The sequence below is a fragment of the Aotus nancymaae genome, unplaced genomic scaffold (assembly GCF_030222135.1).
Source record: "Aotus nancymaae isolate 86718 unplaced genomic scaffold, 86718_ANA_hifiasm-v0.15.2.pri h1tg000020l, whole genome shotgun sequence".
Lineage (NCBI taxonomy): Eukaryota > Metazoa > Chordata > Mammalia > Primates > Aotidae > Aotus > Aotus nancymaae.
In genome coordinates this window covers 69,462,399-69,485,504 of record NW_026988432.1, presented here as the reverse complement: position 1 = coordinate 69,485,504, position 23,106 = coordinate 69,462,399, and positions in this window count along the sequence as shown.

Genomic DNA, 23,106 nt, shown 5'->3' with positions numbered 1-23,106 from the left:
AGACACCAGCAAGTCCAGAGGGTGGGAGCTCAGCGTGTGCGCCGCGTGTGTCCAGAGACTTCAGGAAGCAGCCACCACGCCCGAGAGGTGAGAGTGATTCCAAGAGTGAGGAAACAAGCCGAGCCAGTGCTAGGACTGGAAGGGAGGGTGGAAGATGGGAGAACCAGGCCTGAGGTGAGCTTGGGCGAACAGCCAGTCCCAGTGGAGCTTGGAGGGGAGGCTGGGCGCAGACACAAAGGCTGAGAGACAAACTAAAGGAAGCATCAGAGATTGTTGACCAAGAAAGTAACCAAAAAAGAAAAAAGAAAAAAAATCTGGCGATGGTGACTGTCCCAGACTGATCTGCTTTTTCCAGATTACTTTTCAACATGGTATGCAAGAGTATCTTTTTTTTTTTTTTTTTTTTTTTACAAATAAATATTATACATATTTATGGTGTATAACATTATGTTTCAAAATATAACATTGTGTTTCAAAATGTATTCATTGCTGAAGTATGAAATCAAGCTAATAACATAAGCACAGCCTCACATACCTACCATTTTTGTGTGGTGAGAACACTTCAATGCTACTCTTTTTTTTTTTTTTGAGATGGAGTTTCGCTCTTGTTACCCAGGCTGGAGTGCAATGGCGCGATCTCGGCTCACCGCAACCTCCGCCTCCTGGGTTCAGGCAATTCTCCTGCCTCAGCCTCCTGAGTAGCTGGGATTACAGGCACGTGCCACCATGCCCAGTTAATTTTTTGTATTTTTAGTAGAGATGGGGTTTCACCATGTTGACCGGGATGGTCTCGATCTCTTGACCTCGTGATCCACCCGCCTCGGCCTCCCAAAGTGCTGGGATTACAGGCTTGAGCCACCGCGCCCGGCCTTTTCAATGCTACTCTTACCAATTTTTGTTTTTGTTTTTTGCAGAGTCTTGCTCTTGTTGCCTAGGCTCGAGTGCAGTGGTGCAATCTCGGCTCACTGCAACCTCTGCCTCTTGCGTTCAAGCGACTCTCCTGCCTCAGCCTCCCAAGTAGTTGGGATTACAGGTGCCTGCCACCATACCCGGCTAATTTTTCTGTATTTTCTTTTGAGGCGGAGTTTTGTTGTTGTTACCCAGACTGGAGTACAATGGCACAATCTCGGCTCACCGCAACCTCCGCCTCCTGGGTTCAAGCAATTCTCTTGCCGCAGCCCCTCAAGTAGCTGGGATTATAGGCGCGCACCACCATGCCCCGCTAATTTTTGTATTTTTAGTAGAGACTGGGTTTCACCTTATTGACCAGGATGGTCTTGATCTCTTGACCTCGTGATCCACCCACCTCGGCCTCCTAAAGTGCTGGGATTATAGGCGTGAGCTACCACGCCCGGCCTATTTTTCTGTATTTTCAGTAGAGAAGGGGTTTCACCATGTTGGCCAGGCTGGTCTCGAACTCCTGACTCGAGACAGCCGCCCTCCTAGGCCTCCCAAAGTGCTGGGATTTTTGTGAGCCACCACGCCCAACCTACTGTTAGCAATTTTCATTTATGCTATCCACTGTTCTAACTACAGTCACCAGAGCACATTTTCCTCACGCATGTCTATCACCTGCCTAAAATAGCTCCCCAAGAGGGCAGGGGCCTGCAGTGCCTAGAACCGTGTCTGGTATATAGTAGATGCTCAGTCAATAAGTGCTGAATGATTACTATTTTCAAATTTGTCTTAAGACCAAAAACTGTTTAAAATGCCAAATACTGAAAAGGGAGATACTGAAAACTAAGAGTGAGCTACTCTCTATTGAAACTCATCTGCCTGAATTTATCTATTTTCTAAAGGCCGTGACAGTGAGAAAGATGGTCTCACTGGGAGACCTGGCCACAGCTGTACCAGGAGGAATCACTTTGCAGTTGAAGGGAAGTGGGAAACCATCCTGGGGTGGGAATGAAGAGCTGCTAGACAAAACCACAGTGCTGGCCTCTATTCAGGAACCACCAATTATTTTCCCCCCAAATAAAAGCTCAGTGAAGAATGGCCTCTCAGCATGTCAAATTTAGTTTCAAACACTGGTCATTCAGCACAGAACAAAATAGCCTTAGACATGCCTACCTACTGGAAACTCGGTGTATTATCCTACATTTATTTACTAATTTTTTATTTTTATTTTTATTTTTTGAGAGAGAGAGTCTTGCTGTTTTGCTCAGTCTGGAGTGCAGTGGTACAGTCTCAGCTCACTGCAGCTACAACCTCCCGGGCTCAAGTGCTCCTCCCACCTCAGCCTCCTGAGTATCTGGGACTACCGGTGCACCACCACACCTGACTAATTTTTGTATTTTTTGTAGAGACAGGGTCTTGCTACGTTGCCCAGGCTGATCTCAAACTCCTGGGCTCAAGTGATCCACCCGCCTCGGCCTCCCACAGTGCTGGGATTACACTTTCAGCCTCATCTTACATTTAAACCCTGAGGCAGTGTGTATGTGCACATCTATATTATGTGACATGTGCCACTGTCACTGACTTTATTTATTAATTTATTTTTGAGATGGAGTTTCGCTCTGTCACCCAGGCTGGAGTGCAGTGGCGAGGTCTCAGCTCACTGCAGTCTCCGCCTCCCGGGTTCAAGTGATTCTCCTGTCTCAGCTGCCTAAGTAGCTGGGATTACAGGCACCTGTCACCACACCCAGCTAATTTTTGTATTTTTAGTAGAGACGATGTTTCACCATGTTGGCTAGGCTGGTCTCGAACCCCTGACCTCAGTTGATATGCCTGCCTCGGCCTCCCAAATTGCTGGGATGACAAGCGTGAGCCACTGTGCCATCATCACTGACTTTAAATAAGAACCGTCTGCTGGTAGACGGCAGCAGGGTGTGTGCCTGTTCTAGCAGCACAGGCCACGGGGGTCACAGATGCCAGCCATTTCCTCAGCAGGTCCTTTTGCCAACCTGGCTGCCCCCATTCACCGTCTCAGGGATGTTGATTATGGACGGAGTCCACCTTTCTTTCCAAAACTTCTCTCTTCCCACTACACGTGAATGCCTGGTGTGTCCTGTAAAGTAATAATCTTCCCAGTATTAAGCGGGAAATGGTCTTGTGCACTTCAAATGCGTGGCGCAAGTTTTATAAGAAACCAATGACAGTCTGACCGAGGATGACACTTTATATGCATTGAAAAATCCCACACTATGGAGCAAGTGACCACATTCAGGCATGCAGGGCAGGGCCTGAGCCCCTAGGGTCTGCTGGTGGCCCTGGGTCTCTCTCCACCCACCCTCACCCTGTGTCTGCCCAGGGGCTGCCCTGCAGGGACCAGGTTAGTAGGCTCCATCGACCCATCCTTTCCAGGCAACTCTGGCCTTTGAGGTCCCCCACAGGAGACCAGAGGGGAGTTAGGGCCAGAAGACAATTCTGACATGAGATGATAGTGGCTTGGGCCAGGCGACAGTGACAATGTTGAGACAGGGTCACGTTCAGGAGATGTTTGGAAGTGACACCAGGCTCAGGTGATCCTCTCACCCCCTCCTCCTGGGTAGCTGGGACTACAGTTGTATGCCACCACACTTTGTGAATATTTTGTATTTTTTGTAGAGACAGGGTCTCACCATGTTGGCCATACTGGCCTTGAGATCCTGGGCTCAAATGACCCTCCCACTTTGGCCTCTCAACGTGCTGGGATTACAGGTGTGAGCCATCACACCCAGACTAATGTCTTGTTTATAACATCCTTGTGTATAACTTACTCACACATTTCAAAAAGCAATGCCCAGCCTGCTTCGGAAAGATGGATCTGTTTTAGAAACAACAATGGCTGATAGAGGCTCCTAAGGCCAAGTTCATTAGGCTCCCACTTTCAGCTCCACTGTTCATTAACTCTTAATACGAGTTTAATAAATACCCTTGGCTATTTTGTTTTTGTACATAGCAGATTATATGTGACAAACTAAGAGGTGGGGGGCTCAGGAAGGGAGGGAGCTGGGAGAATAGGGAGCATGAATGGCCAAGTGGGCAGGGCCTGGTGCTACATGCAAAGTGATAGTTGGAGAGCAGCAGTCTCATCATTGTCATTCATTTATTCATCAAATGTTCATTAAGCATGTGATACATACAGGCACTGTGCAAACACACCTAGCCAGCTAGGGAGAAAAACACTGGTCAAAGAGCACACAGACAATCCCATAGGGATTAAAATACAACACAGTCAACAATAACAAAACATAGGTTTCAATATCCCCTATTTTAGAAGCTGAATCTCATGAGAGAGATTTCCTTCCAGTGGTTCAAAATTAAAAGTGTTGGCACTTAAATGAGTGTCAGTTATTTGGAAAGTTCTCATAACTAGGACATTTCACTGCCTAACCACACCATTTAAGGGTATTTTAGTTAATATGCAAATTGCTAACAGCTGTGAGAACAAAACCATCATAATCATATCACAATAGACTGAAGATGCCGGCGGGTTTTGCCAAGCTCTCTTAATTAAGAACTGCTATGGAATTTTTTAAAAAAAGATTATATATATGTAAAATTTACATAAAATATTATTGAAAATATTTATATTCACAGAATTTATTATCTTGGAAAAACAAATATTTTCAGAGTTTCTAAATGCAAAGTACCTCCATTCAAAGAAACTAAAAAAATGTTGGCTGAGGCTGGGCATGGTGGCTCATACCTGTAATCACAGCACTTTGGGAGGCCGAGGCAGGCGGATGTCTTGAGGTCAGGAGTTCGAGACCAGCCTGGCCAGCATGGTGAAACAGTGTCTCTGCTAAAAATATATTTAAAAATTAGCCAGGTGTAGTGGCAGGCACCTGTAATCCCAGCTACCTGGAAGGCTGAGGTGCAAGAATCATTTGAACCCGGGAGGTGGAGGTTGCAGTGAGCCGAGATCACGCCATGGCACTCCAGCCAGGGCAATAGAGAGAGACTCCGTCTCAAAGAAAAAAAAATATTGTCAGCTGGGCGCGGTAGCTCATGCCTGTAATCATAGCACTTTGGGAGGCCAGGGTGGGTGGATAACCTGAGGTCAGGAGTTGGAGACCTGCTGGGCTGACATGGTGAAACCCCGTCTCTACTAAAAATACAAAAATTAGCCAGGTGTGATGGTGGGCACCTGTAATCCCAGCTACTTGGGAGGCTGAGGCAGGAGAATCTCTTGAACCTGGGAGGTGGAGGTTGCAGTGAGCTGAGATTGCACCTTTGCACTCCAGCCTGGGCAACAAAAGCGAAACTCCATCTCAAAAAAAAAATTGCCATTTTGTTTGTTTCAGTATAGTTTTAATATATTTAGAATTTTAAATTGAATTACTGCCAGATAAATTAAGCTTCTTCCTCACCTCTTATTTCCTTTTAACTGATTTACCTTCTTCTCAAAGGAAAAAGACAATTATATTTCTGCCAGCAGTAATGAATTTTTTCGCTATGAATATACAATATCCTTTAAAAACCATGTCATCTCAAGGTCAAAGAAAACACAAACAAACCAGTGAAAAAGCTGAAGGGGGAATATAAGATTTAAAAACGTTATTTAGGTTAGAAACTACTCAGTAGAGCTAACTTTACAATCTGATATACCATACTGCCTTGTGGAAACGACATACAAGATTTTTAGACTTCCATAAAGAAAAAAGAAATAGAACTCACACATCAAAAGAGAAAAGAGTCAAACAGTTCCCTCTACTGAAGGTTTAATAGGAAGCTGATCATACCATATTCTTTCATATTGTGAATGCACAGAAAAGTCGGAGAGCAATCAGAAAACTGGAAGTAGGTCGCTCAGGAGGAGGGGCACAGGGCAGGAAGGACCAGCTAGGAAGCCGTTTATAGTGGGGCTGTATTCATCACTTATATGAAGAATGTTCAAAAGCAACATACACAATTCTATATAATTTCATTTTAAAATGCATATATATGCATTTATATGTATATTTTCAAAAGTTTGGGTAGAATCACACCAGAAGAGTAACAATTTTAACTCTGGCTATAAGGATTATGGATATTTGTATTATTTTTATATATTCTTTTGAACTGTACTTTCTGAATATCTTTTTTTTTTTTTTTTTTTAAAGGCGGGGTTTCACCATGTTGGTCAGGCTGGTCTTGAACTCCCGACCTCAGGTGATCTGCCTGCCTTGGCCTCCAAAGTGCTTGGATTACAGGTGTGAGCCACCATGCCTGGACTTCTGAATATCTTATAATAAGCATGCATCTCTCTCTTTCTTTTTTTGAGCCAGAGTCTTGCTATAACCTTGCTCAAGCAATCCTCCCAACTCAGCCTCCCAAGCAGCTAAGGCTTACAGGCATGCATGACCATGTCCAGCTAATTTTTAAATTTTATTTTACTTTTGTAGAGATGGGTCTCACCATGTTGCCCAGGCTGGTTTAGAATTCCTGGTCTCAAGCGATCCTCTGTGTCTTCCAAAGTACTGGGATTACAGATGTGAGTCACCATACCAAACTCAGGCTTATAATTAGAAATTGATTCTGTTTATCAAGAAAAAGTTTTAAAAGTCTGTTAAAAATTAGAACATAAAAGTATTTTCTTTTGATGAAAATAATCTTGTTTCAATTATTGTTAACATACTCATTATGTGCTTTTAACAGTTATTTAGGTAAGAGTTTATTCCCTAAGATACAAACATTGTAGGCCAGGCACAGTGGCTCACACTTATAATACCAGCACTTTGGGAAGCCGAGATGGGCAGATCACTTGAGGTCATGAGTTCAAGAACAGCCTGGCCAACATGGAGAAAACCCGTCTCTACTAAGAATACAAAAATTAGCCAGGCATGGTGGCAGGCACCTGTAATCCCAGCTACTCGGGAGACTGAGGCAGGAGAATCACTTGAACTCAGGAGATGGAGGTTGTAGTGAGCCAAGATCATGCCACTGCACTCCAACCTGGGCAACAGAATGAAACTATGTCTCAAAAAACAAAACAAAACAACAAAAAAAGAAGCACATGTTGCAAAAGATGGAAATTTGATTACTCAAAAATCTGCCAAACTGAATTACTGAGATAACTAATGAAATCATATATAGGAAGTCCCTATTTATTTGCGGATTGTGTGTTTCTATTGCGTGGTTACTTAGAACTTGAAACATCATCTCATAGGCATAATGCTTTCAATGTGCATCTCAAGTTGGGCTTCTCAAAAGTCTGTCTAACCCCAAATTTAGCTAAACTAAATAAAAGTAGTAAACAATATTTGCAATGAATAATAGTGAATAAACATTTCCTAATAGTTGCATAACCTGAATTCATTTGGAGCCCCTTGACCTGTGCTGAAATAAAGTTCCTCGAACCCCATTTCTACAGTGTGGGGAAACCCAAGCTGCTAGATTTCTGTGAATTCCTAGGCAAGTATTCTCGTATGGTCTCAATATCAAAGGAATGTACTCACATTAACGCATTAATGAGCAATATAGGTTTGACTCAAGCGTCTTTAGGGGAGAGGAAGCAGGGCTTGTATTACTCAACTTAAAAATACATTGTAGGCAGGTATGGTGGCTCACGCCTGTAATCCCAGCACTTTTGGAGGCCAAGGTGGGTGGATCATTTGAAATCAAGAGTTCAAGACCAGCATGGCCAACTTGGTGGAACCCGTTTCTACTAAAAATACAAAAATTAGCCAGGTGCGATGGTGGGCACCTGTAATCCCAGCTACTTGGGAATCTCCACCTGAGGCAGGAGAAGCACTTGAACCTGGGAGGTGGAGGCTGCAGTGAGCTGAGATTGCTCCACTGCACTGGGCCACAGAGCGAGACTGTCTCAAAAGAAAAAAAAAAAAAGAATCCATTGTAGATTTTAAACATTTGAGCGCCAAAGGATACTATCAAGAAAGTACAAAGACAAGCCACACAATTGAATACTTGAAAATCATATATCTGATAAGATTCTATTATCCAGAAGGTGAAAAGAATTCTTACAACTGAAAGAGATAAATAACTCAATTTAAAAATGGGCATAGGATCTGAATAGACGTTTCTCCAGAGAAGATACAAATGGCTAACAAGCACATGAGAAGATGATCAGTCTTCTCAGTCTTTAGGAAAATGAAAATCAAAATTACAAAGAGATGCCACTTCCCACCACAAAGAGATGCCACATCCCACCAGGATGGCATGGCAAGGTATGGGGAAATTGGAGCCATCATACATTGCTGGTGATAATGTCAAATGGTGCCGCCACTGTAGAAAAACAGTTTGGCAAGTTTTCAAAAAGTGAAGCATAAAGTTATCATGTGACCCATCAATTCCACTCCTAGGAGTGTAGCTGTGATGATTAAATTTGTGTCAACATAAGTGGGCCCCAGTGTGCCCAGATGTTTGGTTAAACATATTTCTGGGTATCTGTATATATGCTTCTGGATGAGATTCATGTTTGAATCAGTATACAGAGTAAAGCAGGTTGGCTTCCCCAAAGCCAGAGGGCCTCATTCAATCCACTGAAGGTCTGTAAAGAACAAAAAAGGTAGGCCGGGCATGGTGGCTCAAGCCTGTAATCCCAGCACTTTGGGAGGCAGAGGTGGGCGAATCACGAGGTCAAGAGATAGAGACCATCCTGGCCAACATGATGAAACCCCGTCTCTACTAAAAATACAAAAAAAATTAGCTGGGCATGGTGGCATGCACCTGTAGTCCCAGCTACCTGGGAGGCTGAGGCAGGAGAATTGCTTGAACCCGGGAGGTGGAGGTTGTAGTGAGCCAAGATCGCGCCACTGCACTCTAGCCTGGTGCCTGGTGACAGAGCAAGACTCTGTCACAAACAAACAAACAAACAAAAGAACAAAAAAGGTGGTGGCAAACCCCTGTATTCCCAGTTACTCAGGAGGCTGAGGCAGGAGGGTTGCTTGAGCAACCTGCAAACCCCTGTATTCCCAGTTACTCAGAAGGCTGCAGTGAGCTATGATTGCACCAGCTTGGGTGGAAGAGTGAGACCATGCCTCGAACAAACAAAACAAAAAAGAAAAATAAGAATCAGACTCAGACTGGGACTTATAGCATTGGCTCTCCTGGTTTTCAGCCCATGGACTTGAACCAGAACTTACAGCATTGGCTCTCCTGGGTCTCCAGTTTGCTGATTGAAGATCTTGAATTTCTCAGCCTCAATAACCACACAGGCCAATTCCTGATAGTAAATCATGTGCGTGTGTATACTGTGTATATGTGTATATACATGCATCTATATGTATGTGTGTATATATACTGCGTGTGTGTGCACGTGCATGTACCCTATAAGTCCTGTTTTTGTTCTCTGGAGAACTCAGTCTAATATAGCATCTAAGACAAATGAAAGCATATATTCACCTAAGAACTTAGACAGAAATGTTCATAGCAGCCTTATTCATAAAAGCCAAAAAGTAAGAGACAACCCAAATGTCCATCAACTGAAGAATGGATAAACAAATTATGGTGTATCCACGAATGGACTATTTTTTGGCAGGAAAAAGGAATGAAGTACTGACATGTGCTACAGCATGGATGAACCTTGAAAATACGCTAAGTGAAAGAAGCCAGCCACAAAAGGCCACATATTCCATAACTTCATTTCTATGAAATGCTCAGAATAAGCAAATACATACTGTCAGAGAGTCGATTTGTTGTTGGCAGGGGTTAGGGAGGGGAGAAGAATTTTATAACAGCTTATAAAATTTACCAGCTAGGCTGAGCATGGTAGCTCATGCATGTAATCCCAGCGCTTTGGGAGGCCAAGGCTGGCAGATCACTTGAGGTCAGAAGTTTGAGACGAAGCTGGCCAAAATGGTGAAATCCCATCTCTACTAAAAAACAAAAATTAGCCAGGCATGGTGGTGGGTGCCTGTAATCCTAACTACTTGGCAGGCTAAGGCAGAAGAATTGCTTGAACCTGGGAGGTGGAGTTTGCAGTGAGCCAAGATCACGCCACTGCACTCCAGCCTGAGCAACAGAGTGAGACTCCATCTCAAAATAAATAAATAAATAAAGTTTACCAGATTAATGAGTAAGAAGTTTCTTTCTGAGATAAAAGATATAAAATTGATTGTGGTAATAGTTGCACAACTCTGATTATACTGAAAAAAAAAAAAACACTGAGTTATGTATTTAAAATGATAATTTTATGGTATGCAAATTGTAAAATTAAAAAGAGAGAAAGTACACAGTTTAGACCCCAAATCATCCCTTTTCTCTTCTTAGGAATGCGGGAAGATGGACAAACTGCTGGGGAAGTACAATGAAAGGCCAAGTAGGTGAACTGTTCACTGCGAATCAGCCACCTATTAACACTCTTATTCCTGAGGACTCATACAATAATAATAAGAGAATGCTCTTGTTTTTGAAGAATTTTCTGAAAGCAGTCCTGATGAATTAAGTAAAGTACACTGAATGTAGTCATACTTTGTTTTTAAGAATTGAATACTTGCTGGGTGCAGTGGCTTACGCCTGTAATCCCAGCACTTTGGTAGGCCGAGGCAAGTGGATCACAAGGTCAGGAGTTCAAGACCAGCCTGACCAATATGGTGAAACCCCGTCTCTATTAAAAAAAAAAAAAAAAAAAGAATTGAATATTCTAGAAGAGGTTCTTCAGTCCAATCTTTAGTTCTCTCCACAGAGAAAATGAAGTAAAGTGTCGGAGGGCTGGAGCCCGAGCTATTCCCACCACACAGGACTCCAGGACAGAGCCCGGGAGAGTTGCCTTAACTAAGTCTCTGGTAACTGTTTCTTCTTTCTCCTAAAAATGGAATGCAGACATTCTATTCTAGGGAAATAAAGGATTCTGTTATATGAATCCAGGATAACTGAGCTCTTCCTTCTTCCTTCCTTCCTTCCTTCCTTCCTTTCTTCCTCCCTCCCTCCCTTCCTTTCTCTCTCTCTCTCTTTCTCTTTCTCTCTCTCTCTTCTCACTCTGTTACCTAGGCTGGAGTGCAGTGGTGTGATCTCAGCTCGCTGCAACCTCCGGCACCTGCGTTCAAGCAATTCTCCTGCTCAGCCTCCTGCGTAGCTGAGATTACAGGCGCCTGCCACCACACCCGGCTAATTTTTGTATTTTCAGTAGAGACAGGGTTTCACCATGTTAGTCAGGCTGGTCTCAAACTTATGATCTCAGGTGATCCGCTGGCCTGGGCCTCCCAAAGTGCTGGGATTATAGATGTGAACCACCACGCCTGGCCAATAACTGACCTTTTATTTGACATCAAGATCTAAGAAACAGTTTGTGTCCTCTTTAACCTCACTCATCCTCATGTGTACCTGCTGGGCAGTTGGGTGCTTTTATTCTTTAAAGTATGCACTCAGGGCTGGGCATCATGGCTCATACCTGTAATCCCAGCATTTTGGGAGGTCGAGGGCAGATTGCTTGAGGCCAGGAGTTTGAGACCAGCCTGGCCAACATGGTGAAACCCCATCTCTACTAAAAATACAAAAATTAGGTGGGTGTGGTGGTGCAAGCCTGTAATCCCAGCTACTGAGGAGGCTGAGGCAGGAGAATCACTTGAATCTGAGAGGCAGAGGCTGCAGTGAGCTGAGATTTTGCCACTGCACCCCAGCCTGGGCGACAGAGTGAGACCCTATCTTGAAGAAAAAAAATGTTTGCATTCAGGACAATTGAAATGAATATATCTTATAATAAGCCTGGGACCAACAAGAATGTTTTAAATGTAGTTCTCATTCCTGTTCTCACACAATCCATGTGGAAAACACAGCTGCCCACTTTGTGTGAGAACAAGATGGCTCTCCTTGGGCAGAGAGGGTCAGCATGGATGTGGAGTTCTCCTGTGTTAACAGAGCCTGGGTATCTGCACAGGGCTGTCCTGCAGGTCTGCGTGTTCCCAGAGCAACTGGAAATCACAGTGGCCAATAAACACCACAGGAGTCAGGAGGGAAGACATGGCCTGCCTGCTGCATCTTCTAGCTAGTAGAGGCAGCTGCTCCATCAAGATGGGTCCCTGTCCTGAGGTGTGGCTACGTAGGTGACCTTGGTAGAGAGGCGTGGGGGATGAAGGAGCTTTGCCTGGGGCCTCCATTCATTCCTAATAGCATAATCACCACACATCCGTCCCTTGCCTTCAAAGTCATATGAAAAGTTACCCAGGGCTGGCAAATTTGGTAACATCAACAACTAAATCTAGACCTTTTAAAAATACTTGGATCATTTGAGAATTAATCAAAGATCTGAATGTATCTAGTGCAACCCAACAACCATTTGGAATTGGAAAACAAAAATGTTAACAAGGTTTGTTAGCATGGCCACATGGCCAGGGTGATGGGGGAGTTGATAGAGGTCCCTGTGAACAAGGTACAAACCTGGGGAAAAGGGTGCAATTAGAAGTTTCAGCCTTAGCCAGGCACGGTGGTGGGCATCTATAAGCCTAGATACTTGGGAGGCTGAGACAGGAGAATCGCTTGAACCTGGGAGGTGGAGGCTGCGATAAGCCAAGATTGTGCCATTGCACTCCAGCCTGGGCAACAAGAGTGAAACTCTGGCTCAAAAAAAACCTTACCCATGCTTCAGCTGTCCCAGGCATTTGCTCTGTCCTGCAGCACCAGCACAAAGCTAAGTCTGTCTCAATGACCAGGTTCCTCCCCTCCTCCTTAGGGGCCACAAAGAATTCCTTCCTTCCTTTCATGCATGGAGCAGTTTCAGTGATCTGGTTTCTGTAAGGTCTTTTAGACTGACTGACCGCACCATGGACCACCTGGTAACCTCTGTGATCTGCACATACACTCCAGATGAGTTCCTGGAACTGGGAATTCTGAAGCAACTGGAAAACCACAAAAAGGGGAAGAATGACCAACCCCTTCAGTGCCTAATTAACTTTGAGACATTCTTCTATTGTTCCTTATTCCCACCTCAACTGATAAGGTCACTGGACTTTGTAACCGACCTTGGTCAACCTCATGACTCCAGACCCTAGGACCCCCTCCCAGCTTGCAAAAACTGCCCTGAACTGTAACTTCTGTAACTTTCCACTGCCTACCCCAAACCTATAAAACCAACTCCTATCCCACCGCCCTCCACTGACTCTCTTTTTGAACTCAGCCTGCCCACACCCGGGTGAATAAGCAGCCATGTTACTCACACAAAGCCTGTTTAGGGGTCTCTTCATTCAGAGCGCTCGTTTCACAGTTTCTACTCCCCGTAACCACAGTTAAAAAGCACATACATAATAATAATGCCCCCCAGTGTGCCTAATATGTTCTGCTCATTGTTCATTTTCACTGGACTCTTCTAGATGAAAATCTCTACATATATTATTGTTTACTCATTTAGCAGACCTTTACTCAGCAAATGCTGTTATCAGGCAGTAGGGTGCAAAGATGAAGTCAGCAGTGAGTGCACAGTGAGACGCACCGCTGGGCATCAACCCCGCAGCGAGTGCACGGTGAGACGCACCGCTGGGCATCAACCCCGCAGCGAGTGCACGGTGAGACGCACCGCTGGGCATCAACCCCGCAGCGAGTGCACGGTGAGACGCACCGCTAGGCGTCAACCCCACTGCTTCACTTTTCAGCTCCCTGCCTTCGTCCAAGCTGTTCTCTCGGCCCGGTGCCCACTTCCCCATCCTCAGTTTGTTTTGTTAACTTTTACTGCACTCAGACATCACTTCCTCCCACTGGAACAGCCAGGCGGACTTAGGGTCATCTCCTCCCTGTTCCCACACATTACTACCTTTATATATGCCACAGGGAACTAAAAATACCTCCTAAAGAAAGGGAAGAAGAAAGCTAAGAGTAAACCACATTATTTTTGATGTAGCTACCAAATCTTTTAGGTTCAAAGGTTTGGTTTCTCCTGATGCTATGGTCTGAATGTCTGTGTCCCCTCTTCAAATTCCTATGTTGAAATCCTTTGTTGAAACACTACCCCCCAAGTTGATGGTGTTAAGAGGTGGGGTCTTTGAAAGGTGATCAGGTGAGTTATGGGGGTGCAGTCTTCATGACTGGGATTGGTGCCTTTATAAAAGAGGCCCCAAGGAGACTCCTTGCCCCTTCTATGTGAGAAACAGTGAGGAGGTGCCATCTATTATGCAGAAAGCAAGGCTCTCTACAGACACCACATCTGCCTTGATCTTGAGGGTCCAGCTTCTAGAACTGTGAGAAATAAATTTTTGTTGTTCATAAGCCAGCCTGTATACGGTATTTTGTTATAGCAGCCTGAATGGACTAAGACCGCCCTCCAGGTTCATTCAGATTGTATGATATGCCAGGATTTATTGAAGGCTTAATGATATTCCATTATCTGTTATACTTCCTTTTCTTCATCCATTCATCTGTCCTGGGGCATTTAGGTTGCTTCTCCATCTTGGCTATCATGAATAACATTGTAATGAGCATGGGTGTGCAAACAACTCTTTGAGATTCTGATTTTGCTTCTTTTGGACATATACCTCAGATGTAGGATTGCTAGGTTATATTATGCCTATTTTTAATTCTTTGAGGAACCTCCGTATTGCTGTCTATAGCAAGTGCACCATTTTACAGTGCCACCAAAAGTGTGCAAGAGTTCAAGTTTCTCTACGTCTTCATCAGTGCTTGTATTTTTTTCTTTTAATAATGGCCAACCTAATGGGTATGAAGTGACACCTCACATAGTTTTTTGTTTCGTTTTGTTTTTGAGATAGAGTCTTAATCTGTTGCCCAGGCCGGAGTGTAGTGGCACGATTTCAGCTCACTGCAACCTCTCCCTTCAAGGTTCAAGTGATTCTCCAACCTCAGCCTCCAGAGTAACTAGGATTACAGGTGCACACCACTATGCCCAGCTAATTTTTGTATTTTTTTAGTAGAGACGGGGTTTTGTCATATTGGCCAGGCTGGTCTCGAACTCCTAACCTCAGGTGATCCACCCACCCTGGCCTCCCAAAGTGCTGGGATTATAGGTGTGAGCAACTGCATAGGCCTGTTTTGTTTTGTTTGAGGTGGAGTCTCGCTCTGTTACCCAGGCTGGAGTGCAGTGGTGCAATATCGGCTCACTGCAACCTCTACCTCCAAGCTCAAGTAATTCTCCTGCCTCAGCCTCCCAAGTAGCTGGGACTACATGTGTACACTACCACATCTAGCTAATTTTTGTATTTTTAGTAGAGTTGGGGTTTCACCCTGTTGGCCAGGCTGGTCTCAAACTCCTGTGATCTTCCCGCCTCAACCTCCCAAAGTGCTGGGATTATAGACCATGTGTGGCTTTAGTTTGCATTTCTCTGATAATTAGAAATGTTGAACACCTTTTCATACACTTGCTCACTTATATATCTTCATTGAAGAAATGTCCATTCTTTGCCTATTTTTAAATTTTTATTTATTTTTTTATTTACTTATTTTTTTGAGATGGAGTCTCTCTCTGCCTCCCAAGCTGGAGTGCTGTGGTGTGATATCAGCTCACTGCACCTCCGCCTCCAGGGTTCAAGCAATTCTCCTGCCTTAGCCTCCTGAGTAGCTGGGATTACAGGCACCTGCCACCACACCCGGCTAATTTTTGTACTTTTAATAGAGATGGAGTTTCACCATGTTGACCAGGCTGGTCTTGAACTCCTGACCTCAGCTGATCCGCCCACCTCGGCCTCCCAAAGTGCTAGGATTTCAGGCATGAGCCACCATACCTGGCCTATTTTTATTTATTAATTTATTTATTTGAGATAGAGTCTCATGCTGCTGTCCAGGAGGGAGTACAGTTGCAAGATCTCAGCTCACTGCAACTACCACCTCCTGGGTTGGTTCAAGCAATTCTTGTACCTCCCAAGTAGCTGGGATTATAGGCACATGCCCTGCTATTAGTAAGGACAGGGTTTTGCCATGTTGGCCAGGCTGGTCTTGAACTCCTGACCCCAGGTGATCCGCCTGCCTTGGCCTCCCAAAGTGCTGGAATTACAGGCATGAGCCATTGCGCCCAGCCCATTTAAAAAAAATGTTTACTTTTTATGGGTACATACTAGGTATATATATGGGGTACTTTGGATATTTTGATATGAGCATACAATGTATAATAATCATATCAGGGTAAATGAGGTATCCTTTGACCATTTAAAAGCATTTGTTGTTGCTGTTGTTGTTATTGAGTATTAGGAGTTCTTTATATATTCTGGATGTTAACCTTTTAACAGATAAATAATTTTCAAGTATTTTCTCCCATTCTGTAGGTTTCCTTTTCACTGTGTTTGTTTTCTTTGCTGTGCAGAAGTTTTTGATGTAATCCCATTTGCCTATTTTATATTTTGTTACCTGTGCCTTTGGTGTCATAGCCAAGAAGTCATTGCCCTTCTTCTGTCATGAAGTTTCTCCCCTATGTTTCCTTTTAGTTTTATAGTTTCAGGTCTTAGGTTTAGGTCTTTAATAAATTTTGAATTACCGGGCATGGTGGCTCACGCCTGTAATCCCAGCACTTTGTGAGGCCGAGGGGGGTGGATCACGAGGTCAATAGATCGAGACCATCCTGGTCAACATGGTGAAACCCTGTCTCTACTAAAAATACAAAAAATTAGCTGGGCATGGTGGCGCATGCTTGTAGTCCCAGCTACTCAGGAGGCTGAGGCAGGAGAATTGCCTGAACCCAGGAGGCGGAGGTTGCCGTGAGCCGAGATCATGTCATTGCACTCCAGCCTGGGTAACAAGAGCAAAACTCCATCTCAAAAATAAATAAATAAATAAATAAATAAATTTTGAATTGATTTTTGTATATGGTGTAGAATAAGGGTCCACTTTTGCTCTTTCCCATGTAGATATGCAATTTTCCTGGTACCATCTGCTGAAGAGCTGTCCTGGCATCTTTGTTGAAGACCTTTGACTGTAAACATGAGGGTTTATTTTTGGGCTCTGTATTTTGTTCCATTGGTCTCTATGTCTGTCTTTATGTCAATTCTATGTTGTTTCAATTACTGTAGCTTTGTAATATGCCTTGTATTCTGTTCTGGGCTCTGTATTTTGTTCCATTGGTCAATATGTCTGTTTTTATGCCAGTATCATATTGTTTCAATTACTCTAGCTTTGTAATATGCTTTAAAATCAGGAAGTGTGAGATCTCCAGCTTTGTTCTTTTTCAAGTTTGTTTTTTTGGGGTCCTTTTAGATTCAATATGAATTTAGGAATTTTTTCTATGTCTGCAAAAAATGCCATTGAGATTTTCATGCAGATTGCATTGAATCTGTAGACTGCTTTGGGTAGTATGGACATCTTATCAATATTAAGTCTTCCAATCCATGAATATGAGATACATTTCCACTTATTTGTGTCTTCTTTAATTTCTTTCAGCAATGTCTTATCATTTTCATTATATAACTCTTTTGCCTCCTTCGTTTAGTTTATTACTATTTTATTCTCTTTTATGCTATTGTAAATGGGATATTTATTTATTTATTGGATTGTTCATTGTTTGTGTACGGAAACACGGTTGATGCTTAAATGTTGATTTTATATCCTGCAATTTTGCTGAATTTATTTATTAGTTTTAACCTTTTGTGGAATTTTGAAGGGCTTTTACATATGAGTTCATGTCCTCTGCTAACAGACAACATTTTACTTATTTTCCAATCTGGATGATTTTTATTTCTTTTTCTTGCACATTTCTCTGGCTAGGACTTAGGAACTATGCTGAATAAAAGTGGTAAGAGTGTGTTTCCTTGCCTGGTTCCTAATCTTGCAAGAAAAGCATTCAGTTTTTCATTGTTGGGTGTGACTGTAGCTGTAGGCATTTCACGTATGACCTTTACTACCGAGGCTGAAGTAATTTCCCTCTAGTCCTAGTTTGTTGAGTCTTTTGAACAGGGAGTTGAGCTTTGTCAAGTGTTTGTTCTGCATCAATTGACATAGTTATATGATTTTTGCCCTTTTTTCTGTTAATGTGTTGTAGTGCATTTATTGATTTCCATATGCGGAACCATCATCACATCCAGGGATGAATTCCTTTTGGTCATGGTATATAATCCTGTTAATGTGCTGTTGAATTTGGGTTGCTAGTACAGGCACCCCTCATTTTATTGCCCCTCCCTTTATTGTGTTTCACACTAGTGTGCTTTTTCACAAATTGAAGGTTTGTGGCAACCCTGCGTCAAGCAAGTCTATTGAGCCATTTTCTCAATACCATGTACTCACTTTGGGTCTCTGTGTCATATCTTGGTAATTCTTAAGATATTTCAAACTTTCTCATTATTGTTATATGTTATGGTAATCTGCAATCAGTGATCTTTGATGTTACTTATTGTAATTGGTTCGCAGCACCACAAATTGCACCCATATAAGATAAATAACTTAATTGATAAATGTGTGTGTTCTGACTGCACCACCAACCAGCCATTCGTTCTCCCATTTCTCTCCCTCTCCTTGGGTCTCCTATTTCCTGAGATACAACAATATTGAAATGAGGCCTCTTAATAACCCTACAGTGGCCTCTAAGTGTTCAACTGAAAGGAAGAGTCACAAGTCTCTCTCTTCGAATCAAAAGCTAGAACTGATTAAGCTTAGTGAGGAGGGCATTCAAAAGCTCAGATAGGCCCTAAACAAAGTCTCTTGCGTCAAACAGCTAGCCAAGTTGTGAATGTAAAGAAAAAGGTTTTGAAGGAAATTAAAAGTGCTACTCCAGGCTGGGTGTGGTGGCTTATGCCCATAATTCCAAAACTTTAGGAGGCCGAGGTGGGAGGATCACCTGAGGTCAGGAGTTCAAGACCAGCCTGGCCAAAATGGCAAAACCCCGTCTCGACTGACAATACAAAAAAAAAAAAAAAAAAGATTAGCTGGGCGTGGTGGTGTGTGCCTGCAGTTCCAGCTACTCAAGGAGGAGGCAGGAGAATCTCTTGAACCCGAGAGGCAGAGGTTGCAGTGAGCTGAGATCACGCCACTGCACTCCAACCTGGGCAACAAAGCTAGACTCTATCTCAAAAAAAAAAAAAAAAAAAGTGCTACCTCAGTGAACTCGAATGGTAGAAAGCAAAACAGCCTCATTGCTAATATGGAAAGTTTAGTGATCTGAATAGAAGAGCAAACCATCCACAATATTCCCTTAAGCTAAAGCCTAGTCCAGGGCAAGGTTCTACCTCTTTTTCAATTCTGTGAAGGCTGAGAGAGGTGAGGAAGCTGCAGAAGAAAAGTTGGGAGCTCGCAGAGGTAGGTTCATGAGATTTAAGAAAAAAAAAAAAGCTGCCTTCAAACCGTAAACATGCAAGGTAAAGCAACAAGTACTGTATAGCAGCTGCAGCAAGTTATCCAGAAGCTTCAGCTAATTGGTGAAGGTGGCTACCCTAGACAACAGATTTTCAATGTAAATGAAACAGTTTTCTATTGGAAGATGCCATCTAGGACTTTCATAGCTAGAAAGCAGAAGTCAATGGCTAGCTTCAAAGATTCAAAGGACAGGATGACTTACTTGTTACGGGCCAATGCAGCTAATGACTTTAAGCTGAAGCCAATGTTTACCATTCCAAAAATTCCAGGGCCCTTAAGAATTATGCTAAATCTACTCTTCCTGTGCTCTATCAATGGAACATCAAGGCCTGAATGGCAGCACATCTGTTCACAGCATGGCTCACTGAATATTTTAATCCTGCTGTTGAGGCCTACCGCTCAGAAAAAAAACATTCCTTTCAAAATACTACCAGTCATTGACAATACACCTGGTCACTCAAGAGCTCTGATGGAAATGCACAAGGAGATTAATGTTGTTTTCATGCCTGCTAATACAACATTACAACATCCATTCTGCAGCCCATAGATCAAGGAGTAGTTTCAGCTTTCACGTTTTCTTATTTCAGAAATACATTTCCTAAGGCTATAGCTGTCATAAATAGTGATTCCTCTGATGATCTAGGCAAAGTAAATTGAAAACTTTCTGAAAAGGATTCCCCATTCTAGCTGCCACTAAGTACATTTTGATTCATGGGAGGAGGTCAAACTATCAACATTAAGATAAATCAGTTCCAACCTTCATGGATGACTTTGAACAGTTCGAGATTTCAGTGAAAGAAGTAATTGCAGATGTGATGGAAACAGCAAAAGAACTAAAATTAAAAGTGGACCCTAAAGATGTGGATAAATTGCTGCAATCTCATGATAAAACTTGAAGAGATCAGGAATGGCTTCTTATGGATGAGTAAAGAAAGTGGTTTCTTGAGATGTAATCTACTCCTGGTGAAAGTGCTGTGCACATTGTTGAAATGACAACAAAGGATTTGGGATATTCCATAAATATCCCAATATTAGGTAATAAAACAGTGGCAGGGTTTGAGAGGGTTGGTTTCAATTTTGAAAGGATATAGGTGTTTACTTTGTGGTTATCCTAGGACTTACATGAGACATCTTATACTTGTAACAGTCCATTTTAAGCTGATAACAACTTAACTTCAATCATATACAAAAACCACTTTTACAACTCTACTTTTAAATTATTGATGTAGGGTCAGGTGCAGTGGCTCAGGAGGCCAACGTGGGAGGGTGGCTTTAGCTCAGGAGTTCAAAACCAGCCGGGGCAACATAGCAAGACCTCATCTTAAAAAATTTATTTTAAAAATTTTAAAATTTTAAAACTTTTCAATAGTTTTTGGGGTACATGGAAAACTAGGTAGTTTTGGTTACATGGAAAAGTTCTTCAGTGGTGATTTCTGAGATTTTAGTGCACCCATCACCTGAGCAGTGTACGTTATAACCAATATGCGGTGTTTTATTCCTCACCCGACCCCAACCTCCTCGGCTAAGTCCCCAAAGTCCATTATATCATTCTTTCTTTCTTTTTTTCCATTTTCCCTGAGACAGAATCTTGTTATGGTGCCTAGGCTGGAGTGCAGTGGTGCAATCTCAGCTCACTGCAACTTCCACCTCCTGGGTTCAATGATTCTCATGCCTCAGCCTCCCTAGTAGCTGGGACTACAAGCACATGCCACCACACCCAGATAATTTTTTTTTTTTTTTTTTAGAGATGGAGTTTCACCATATTGGCTAGGGTGGTCTTGAACTTCTGGCCTCAAGTAATCCACCTGCCTTGGCCTCCCAAGGTGCTGGGATAACAGGCGTGAGCCACTGCGCCTGGCCTGCCAAAGTCCATTATATCATTCTACGCCTTTGTGTCCTCATATCTTAGCTTCCATTTATAAGTGAGAGGTACAATAGTGGGTTTTCCATTTCCAAGTTACTTTACTTAGAATAATGGCCTCCAGCTCCATCCAAGTTGCTGCAAAAAACATTTCATTCCTTTTTATGGCTGAAGAGTAGTACTGCATGATGAATTTATACCACATTTTCTTTATCCACTCATTGATTGATGATCACTTAGGTCGGTTCTATATCTTTTCAATTGTGAATTGTGCTATTATAAACATGCGTGTCCATGTATCTTTTTCATATAATGACTTATTTTCGTTTGGGTAGATACCCAGTAGTGGGACTGCTGGATCAGATGGTGTTCTACTTTTAGTTCTTTAAGGAATCTCCATATTGGTTGTACTAATTTACATTCCTACCAGCAGTGTAGAAGTGTTCCTTTTCACCACATCCATGCCAACATCTATTGTTTTTTTGACTTTTTAATTATGATAATTCTTGCAGGAGTAAGGTGATATCTCATTACAGTTTTAATTTACATTTCCGTGAAGATTAGTGATGTTGAGCGTTTTTTCATGTTTGTTGGCTGCTTGTATATCTTCTTTTGAGAACTGCCTATTTATGTTCTTTGCCCACTTTTTGATAGGATTATTTTTTTCTTGCTCATTTGAGTTCCTTGTAGACTCTGGATATTAGTCTTTTGTCAGATGGATAGTTTGCGAATTTTCTCCCACTCTGTGGGTTGTCTGCTTATTCTGCTGATTATTTCTTTGGCTGTGCAGAAGCTTAAAAAAAATTATTGATGTCACAAATTACACTTTCACATATTGTGTATCCATAAGATATTTTAACATATTTTTACAGTTACAGTTTTTTTGTTTTGATTTTTAGAAATGGGGCTTCACTTTGTTGCCCAGTCTGGTCTTTATCTCCCAGCTTCAAGTTATCTTCCCCAAGTGCTGGGATTACAGATGTGGGTTACCACGCTTGGCCAGTTACAGGTATTTATATGCTTTGTCTTGTAAATTCTGTACCAAAATTAAAAATGCACTACCATTACAGTCCTGAAAGATTCTGCATTCGTCTGTATTTACTTTGCCAGTGAGCTTCATATTTTGTTTTTCTTTTTTGAGACAGAGTTTCATTCTGTCACCCAGGGTGGAGTGCAGTGGTGCAGTCTCGGCTCACTGCAACCTCCACCTTCCGGGTTCAAGTGATTCTCTTGCCTCAGCCTCCCAGATAGCTGGGATCATAGGCGTATGCCACCACGCCCAGCTAATTATTTTTTTGTATCTTTAGTAGGGACGGGGTTTTGCCATGTTGGTCAGGCTGGTCTCGAACTCCTGACCTCAGGTGATCCTCATGCCTGGGATTACAGGCGTGAGCCACCGCTTCAAGCCACTCCCAGTCTTTGCATACTGGCTTTGTACAGGGGAGAGCTTCACCAACTACTCCGGGTAGAGATTCTGGAATTTCTCTTTATTTTTTTTTTGAGACGGAGTTTGGCTGTTACCCAGACTGGAGTGCAATGGCACGATCTCGGCTCACCGCAACCTCCACCTCCTGGGTTCAAGCAATTCTCCTGCCTCAGCCTCCAGAGTAGCTGGGACTACAGGCACGCACCACCATGCCCAGCTAATTTTTGTATTTTTACTAGAGATGGGATTTCACCATGTTGACTAGGATGGTCTCGATCTTCTTGACCTCGTGATCCACCCACCTCAGCCTCCCAAAGTGCTGGGATTATAGGCATGAGCCACCGCCCCCGGCCTTGGAATCTCTTAAATGTTTTTCCAAGCTCAACTTCTTAGGATTGTGTAATTTCCCAACTAAAGGTTGCTGGTTTTTCATTTTGTAATCTCTTGCTCCCTCTGGTGTCTGTCTTCAGAATTGCACGTTCTCTGGTGGTGCAGGGCAAGTTGCCCCTTTGCTCTCAGTGGTCCCCTGGCAAAGCATGACAGCTTCCTATAAGCACCCCAAGTTAGACGAGATGGGCAACAGTCTCTTGGGCAGCACTATAAAAAGCTGGGATGCTGGAGTGTACGTTCCATTCCTTCTGGGAGAGAAAATGTGAATTGGGTGATTTCTCTTGATGGTGTCCAGCCACACTGGCCTGTGGCACTACAGGCTGTGGTGGCACAGCAAGCTATCTTCTGCTCT